The 7,346-nt window shown below is 43.2% G+C and overlaps 1 long non-coding RNA gene across 1 annotated transcript in view; it reads left to right on the top strand.

The window, feature by feature from the left end:
• The window catches only part of LOC106898193, a 7,708-nt gene extending 1,661 nt beyond the window's left edge, over positions 1 to 6,047 (top strand). Inside the window, exon 3 of the long non-coding RNA XR_001413894.1 lies at positions 5,821 to 6,047. This is a non-coding gene — a long non-coding RNA (uncharacterized LOC106898193). The remainder of the gene's footprint in view (positions 1 to 5,820) is intronic.
• Positions 6,048 to 7,346: the final 1,299 nt, after the last annotated feature.

Here is a 7,346-nt window from a genome sequence, read left to right as displayed (position 1 = left end):
GGCTGGGGAGGTGGAGGGGAGGGGGGGGAGAGAGGGAGGGTCTTAGGGAGCTCGAGCGGTGTTTTTCCACCCTTTTTTTTTTTTAAGCATATTTTAATTACGCTGATTATTATAATTTATTATCACGGCTATTTCTATCCTTAGAATAGGCTGTAGGTAGCTCAATAAAATCGCTGGAGATGCAGAAGTAAGTTTTCCAAGATTTCTCCAAACCTTCCTGCAGGCGGGAATGCCCAGCTCTTCCTACAGCTGGGCTGCCGAAATTAGAAGTAAATCTCTATCTCTCTCTCTATCTGGGAGTGAGGGGGTCGGTGCTAATTAACAAGCTTCTAACATACGCTAATTATGTTGATCTCTGTGTGCACGTCCACTATACATCAACCCAGTTGGCATGCTTTATGGAGAATATACCATTTAGGCAATGACAGTGTGCGGGGGGATCGTGTAAAGTTTCCAACTGGAAAGTTAAAGCAGGCCTGCCTTAATGACTTTTGATATCGAATTAGCGATATATCAGGGAATAGAACAAATGAATTAAGTCAGTGTCTAATAAATATTCGAAAACCTCCTTTAATGTTCGGTTAAATATTTATTACGTAAGAGTGGGCATATTGAATATTTAATGCAATTGTTTATTGTCAATCAATGAATGTACTTTCAGCAATACTCTCATCATTTATTCTTCCAGCTGAATTAAAAAAAGATATTCTTATTAAAGTCATTTGTCTTCTACCCCGTGCCCCGGGAGCCTCCTCTTTCTCTGTCTTTCCGCATTTTCCTACGAAAAAACACTCCAGCTATATCGAAGTGCTGCCAGATATTTTCCGAGTTTTGCAAAGAATTATTCAAAATTATATGGGGAGAAAACAAATTTAAAAATCTCTTCTGCAAACCCTCTGGAAAGGTGCACCTGAAAGACGCGTAACTTCCGCGCTACCAGGTTCCGAGGGGTTCTCCCGCCGCCTTCAAATAGTCTCGAAGGAGCAAAATCGCCTGCAACAATTGGGCGCTAATCGGGTTTTCACCTGGATTAGAAATCGTCTGTTTGAGGTGGAAAATATTTCCCTGCCGAGCAGAGGCGGCCGCTTCCACCTATTTATGAAAATATTGCAGCTCATCCCCCATTTTTTTATCCTTTTCTTTACAGGATGCTACTTAAGCAATTTTTTCCCCTGAAATGATCCCTTTTAAAACGCCCAGCAAAAGGAAAAACAAATAAAAATATTGAATTATCCGCACATAAACCCGAATTGAGCTCCAGCGTGGGGTGTGTTGGGTGAGGGGCTGAATTTTCCCAACAAAAAAGGAAAGAGGGAGACGCTTTGGGAGAGGGGAATCTTGGCAAATCGAGTTGCAGTAAATTCGAACAGCAAGAAGGGGAAAAATAAGGCAAAGCTCAGCACTTCCAGCACTGAGCCTTTAGGAGCAGAAAAAAGAAAAAAAATCGACGGCTGCCGTTTTTTTGCTTTGCTCCCCGGAAAAAAAATATAAATAAAAATGCCTAAATTCACCCGAAAATAACCAATTCACCAAGAAGGAGCATCAGAAGGTCCCAGCCCAGCTCGGGGATGTCCCCCTTGGTGCTGAGCATCCCTGGGCACCTCCTTTTGCACTTCGCTCTCCTCTATTTAATTTTATTTAATGTCCAACACCCCACCCCCCCCCCAACCTGCTGTTTGCATTTTAATCAGGGGGGGCTCTGTTTAAATATTATTAAGATTCCACCCCCCCCCCCCCCCCCAACCTGCTGTTTGCATTTTAATCAGGGGGGGTTGCTTCATTCCTGGGCGAGACGTAGAGAAATGGGGAAGAAAACGCACCTCGAGCAAGAGGACGGAGCCTCTGCTAAAAATATAATTATCCTGCAATTCTGTAGCAACGTAAGATTTTTAGGAAAAAAAAATAAAATAAAAAAAAAGAAAAAAGGGCGGGGGGGTAAGTTTATTTTCATGGAAGAAAACAGCCTCGCAAGTCCGTACCTGGAAGCCGAGGAGAAAGCAAAGGATTTCAGCAAAAAAAAATACAGCGGGTATTTTTCAGTAGAGCTTTCCAAACTCTAATGTTTATCAGGCGCTGTGCCCGGGTTTTTATGGATTTATTAGGAAAATCTTGAAGAGAAACATGGCGGCTTCACACGATAAGGTTGAGGGCTCTTCCTCACTTGGAGCCTTCCTCATCCTCCCAACGCAACAACGCACCCCCGATCATTAATTCTCATTAATTCCCGGGGTCTCCCCCTCCCTGCCTTCTCCAGCTTTGTATTTTCTATTTAAAAAGCCGTTCTCATAAAACCCTTTTTATAAGGGATCGGGGCATGTGAGTCTCTCTCAATGCGTGTGTGTGGAGATAGAGATATACACACATATAAATATCTCTGTAATCCCAAAATGAGCTGTGTTTTCCTCTCTAATGCACCCTTTGGCTGATGAATATATATATATATATTTATGTACATACAGGGGCAAGAGCTCTGGCTGCAGAGATGGATCTCTTCAGGTTTGTAATCTGCCCTATTTTATGACTTGGACGTCGTTTTGGGCAAAACTTTTAATTAAAGTGTCAGCGATCTTTTAACTTGGCTTTTTATGGACCAATATTAATACTAACTACAAACTAATAATGTTAAGCTATTGTTTATGAGCGTAATTATTTTTTTCCCCCCAATTCCCTCCTGTTTGCAACCTGCGTGGAGGATCTTCTCCCTCCGATTAAAAGGGGGAAAGGCTCTAAAATACCCAATTTTTGGTATATCCATTCCAACCCAGATTCCATAGAGGCTGTAGGCGCTGAGTTTGGCATCCAGGGGAGGAATTAGAGCGTGGTGTTGAAAAAAACCTCCAACATCCAAAGAGCTTTTTAAACCCCAAACAAAGCACATACACCTCCAAATAAAAAAAAAAAAGAAAAAGAAAAAGCCCCCCCTAACACAACAGCAGACAACAAAAACCCGTGTGGCATAAAACCCGCCGTCTCTCCTCTAGGTGCGGGAATAATTTATTGCTCTTGGTAGGTAAATACATCTAAACCCAGCCCTGGTGTCGTTTTGGTTTTTAAACCCAGTTTAAAGGATGGGATTTGCCTGCTTCCTGCAAGGAAGGGGAGAAGAGGCAGCTGTGGAGTCACAGCACTTGAATTTGACCACCAAAGTGACCACCATAAAACGGAATGAGGGCTGGCGGCTCGCATTCCTTTTGGTTGCCCTTAAAAAAAAAAAAAAAAGGCAAATAACTTTAAGGCATAGCCTTAAAGCTTCCAGAGCTTTTCTACCTCTTCATTTATTTTTGAAACCTGCTTCATTTCCTAGAGAATGGGAGAAGGTTGGAGCGTGGGGAGGGGGGAAATTAAAGAAAAGCTGTGTTTGTGCTCTTTAAAGGAAGGAAAAAAAATGTCATGGGGAACTTGAGAAGGGGGGAGGAAAGGTCTGATTTTGTTGATTTTGATATGACTGTGTGTAGAAGATGAAAATGCCCCTTCTAGAAGATTTTTCCTCCCCTTTATTTGGTTATTTCTCAGGCAGAGGGGAGGAAAAGGAGGCGGCAGCACCGAGCTCATCGCTCCTTGTGCCTCTTCTGCAATTAAATATATATAAATGCCCAGCTTTATCCCGGCATCTTCACCCGAGACTTCTTTCTACCCAAATTGTCCAGTAGAAACAGCAAAATTCAAAGAAAAAATAATTCCAAGCCACCCCTGCCCAAGCCACCCCCCACTTTGCTCCGGACTCCGCACTCATTTGCCTGATATAATGCAAACACTTAACACATTTAACAGCGTTTTCAGCAGGCAAATAAGCTCAAGGCTTGTAAGATGTGTTTTGCGTTACTAACATGAATTTTAAGGGGATGTTAGAGGCATTTCGTGACCAAAAAACATCGTAGCAGTTGTACCAAAATCAAAACCTCGGAGTTGTGAAAGTTGGCTTTAGCTGATCTGTGTAAACATCTGAAGTTATATTTTGATTTAGGTTAATCCTGTACTTGAACTCTTCTCAATAAATCATTGCTCTTTTTTTTTTCTTTTTCTTTTTTTCGCCCATTGGGAGAGAAGATATTATTTTTTTCTCCTTTCCCCCCGAAGCTGGAGTTTTCTCAAGGCGATGTAAATTCGTTCACAACCTCCCAACTTCGGTGAAAACCTTTTCTGTAAATATTGCCATAAAGAAGCCTTTGTCCGAGCCCCTACAGTAGGGAAACTACTGAATCGGGGGGTTGTGTGGGAAAGGGGGGAAGGAAGAGGGGGGAGAAAAGAAAAAAAAATAGAAAAAAATAGATTTTATACCAACCTGGCTTACCACGTTACCCACTGGCTGTGCTTTCAAGGTACCTCAAGATGCATTATTTAGACCCTCAACTTTTCCCTATTTCAGCCAGTTGATCAGAGTTTGCTTTTTTTGGGGGGGGAGAGGGGGGAAATGAATTTTTCCAACCTGCGTGGCCAACCTGTGCTCACCAAAAAGCACTCCTTTAGCAGCTGCATCTCCCGGCAGCTGCAGAAAAGGGCTTTGCTTTTTGCTAAACGGGCTCCAAAACTTCTGATGTCTAATGACTTTGGCCTATCAGATGTTCTCAAAGTGATTTTTCCCTCCCTTCTACGACGGGACTACAATTACTTCCTCAGATGGACTTTAAAAAAAAAAAAAAAAGAAATAATCGAAGAGAAAAAGAGGAAACTCAGGCCAGTAAACAGATTACTAGACACCGCGTATGCGTACAGGAAATCTGAAGGGAGAGACAATAGCTACAAGTGGGAAGCGCTTGGAAAATATTATTGTCCCCAAATGGCAAAGATAAATTTAATTGGCTGGAGGCCAGGCTGCGAAAGAGAACTATATAAGCTGCGAACAATTCAAAGGGAGGGGGGAAAAAAATGACTTAGATCTCTCTAGACCTGAGCTGCAAGTTCAAAATCATGTGGACTTAATCAAGATAAAAGCGGATTGAACTATGCTTCCCAACCGCAGGCAAGGCTGGGACTGTCTGGGGTAAAAATGTGCGGCGGGTGTCGGTTCAAATAGAAGCGATGCCGAAGAGGCGTTAAGAAGAGTTGGGCGTAAGAATAACCAATATAAGTAACGCTTTGCCAATGGGCCTTCCCACTTAATTTTCTTTTCTCATCAACCACGGGGCTTTCCCCACCTTCTCCGCAGCTGAGGTCGGGAGAAGAGCGATGCCCTTGTGTTTCTATCCATTTATTTATTTTCTTTCCCCGCCCTGTCCAACTCAGTTGCAGGGATTTGCTGTGAAGCCTGCGAAAAAAAGCGAGGTTTAGGGGAATTCAAGTCAAACTTCCCAGCGTGTTCCACTCGCTCCGCTGCGAAATTCAGCCCAGAGGAGACAGGAAACCCAGAGGAGCTCGTTAACCAACACCTATTTCTATTCCACAGCCTCCCTCTCTTTTTCCCTCTCCTTCCAAACCTCTAAAAATACTTATTTAAACACAAAGGAAGACATATAAAACACACCCAAACCTTTAAAAAAAAATTCCTTTATTCGCCAGACATTCCCTCTTGATAACTTTAGCAGCGCCACTAAAATGTGCAAAACCGTGTAAAAAGTCGGAAATTGTGGCGGGGGAAAATGTGGTTTCTGTCGGGTAACTCATTTATTAGGAAAATAGCCCCGAAATGCAGAGTTCAGGATAGAAGGTGGGCGGCTAATCCCCCCCCAGCCTTATTAAAACCGCACACACGTTTGCATGCGCGGTATTTAATCCTTAAATACTCAGGAAATCATTTCCAAGTATTGCACTTTAAATCTTTGGCTCCCGCATGTCCCCTTTTTTATTTTTTTAAATTTTTTTAATTTTTTTTTTTCTCCACAGCAGCTAGCACCTAGATGTATTTCCCTCCGATAACCATTGATCAAAGGCGAATCTCAACAGTTTATGGGGATAAACTTCAATTATTCGCAGTTGAGGGCGCGACGGCGCTGGGCTCTCTCTTCCATCCCCGCATTAATCAGAAGAAAATGAAGCAAAATCCTTCAGCTGTTTCACGGGGTGACATTTTCCAAACGTCTTATGCAGCTTTTGGAAGATAAATGCTGCCGGCGGAGGAGCAGGAGGTGGAAAATGCCCGTGTCCACCCCTCTCCATCTACCTATGGAGCTAATGTATATACCTGCCTTTCCATATGCACTCCCGGCCCTTCGCCTATAAAATCTGCCCCCACATCCATCTCTTAGTGTCGGTGGGAGCGGGATTGGGGCACCAAAAAAATCTCTTTTAAAGAAGTTGCTTTCCTCTCTGCCCTCTGCGAGCAGCGCGGCTCCTTCACTCCCCTGCAGAATAAAAAAAAAATAAAATAAATTATATTCGCCTCTTTTTCTTCACCGAGGATGGGGGTTGAGTGTTTTGTTGGTGCCTTATTGGGTTGGAATGAATATATATGTAAATTAATGTAGCCGGAGATCTCCGTTAATAAGGTACTAGCTTTAAAATACCTCATGTATCGAGAGCAGATAAATTATGAATTAAAAACCTGTCCAATAATCGGACTCTCATCGAATCCCTCCTGTGTGATTTCTCTCTCTTTCTCTCTTTCTCTCTTTCTTTCTTTCTCTCTTTCTCTCTCTCTCTCTCTCTCTCTCTCTCTCTCTCTCTCTCTCTCTCTCTCTCTCTCTCTCTCTCTCTCTCTCTCTCTCTCTCTCTCTCTCTCTCTCTCTCTCTCTCTCTCTCTCTCTCTCTCTCTCTCTCTCTCTCTCTCTCTCTCTCTCTCTCTCTCTCTCTCTCTCTCTCTCTCTCTCTCTCTCTCTCTCTCTCTCTCTCTCTCTCTCTCTCTCTCTCTCTCTCTCTCTCTCTCTCTCTCTCTCTCTCTCTCTCTCTCTCTCTCTCTCTCTCTCTCTCTCTCTCTCTCTCTCTCTCTCTCTCTCTCTCTCTCTCTCTCTCTGTCTCTCTTTCTCTCTCTCTCTCTTTCTCTCTCTCTTTCTTTTCTTCTTTCTTTCTCTCTTTCTTTATCTTTTTCTTTCTCTCTTTCTCTCTCTCTCTCTCTCTCTTTCCCTCTTTTTTTTTTTTCCCTCTTTCTCTTTTTCTCTCTTCCTTTCTTCCTTGCAAAATTGTGAGTCCACAGAACGCGGAACTCTGAGCAGAAAAATCCGTGTTGTAGCCATCTCTGCTCTCTGATGGAATAATGCTAGGGATTTCTCTCCCGTAGGGCACAGATTTGCTTAAATAACTGTATCACTACCTCTTCGTGTCCAACGAAGTCAAGCACAAGCAAAATTGTCTTCTCCATTGCACTAATTCCCCTTCCATCCATCGCTGCCACCTCCCAGTACTCAACACAGAATTCCTTTTACCCCTTGAGCAGACTCTAAGGCAGAGGCCGAGAACCGGGGGGGGGGGGGAAT

This window comes from Calidris pugnax, unplaced genomic scaffold (genome assembly GCF_001431845.1).
Source record: "Calidris pugnax isolate Ruff unplaced genomic scaffold, ASM143184v1 scaffold324, whole genome shotgun sequence".
NCBI classification, from domain to species: domain Eukaryota; kingdom Metazoa; phylum Chordata; class Aves; order Charadriiformes; family Scolopacidae; genus Calidris; species Calidris pugnax.
This window is presented reverse-complemented; position numbering and strand designations above follow the sequence as displayed.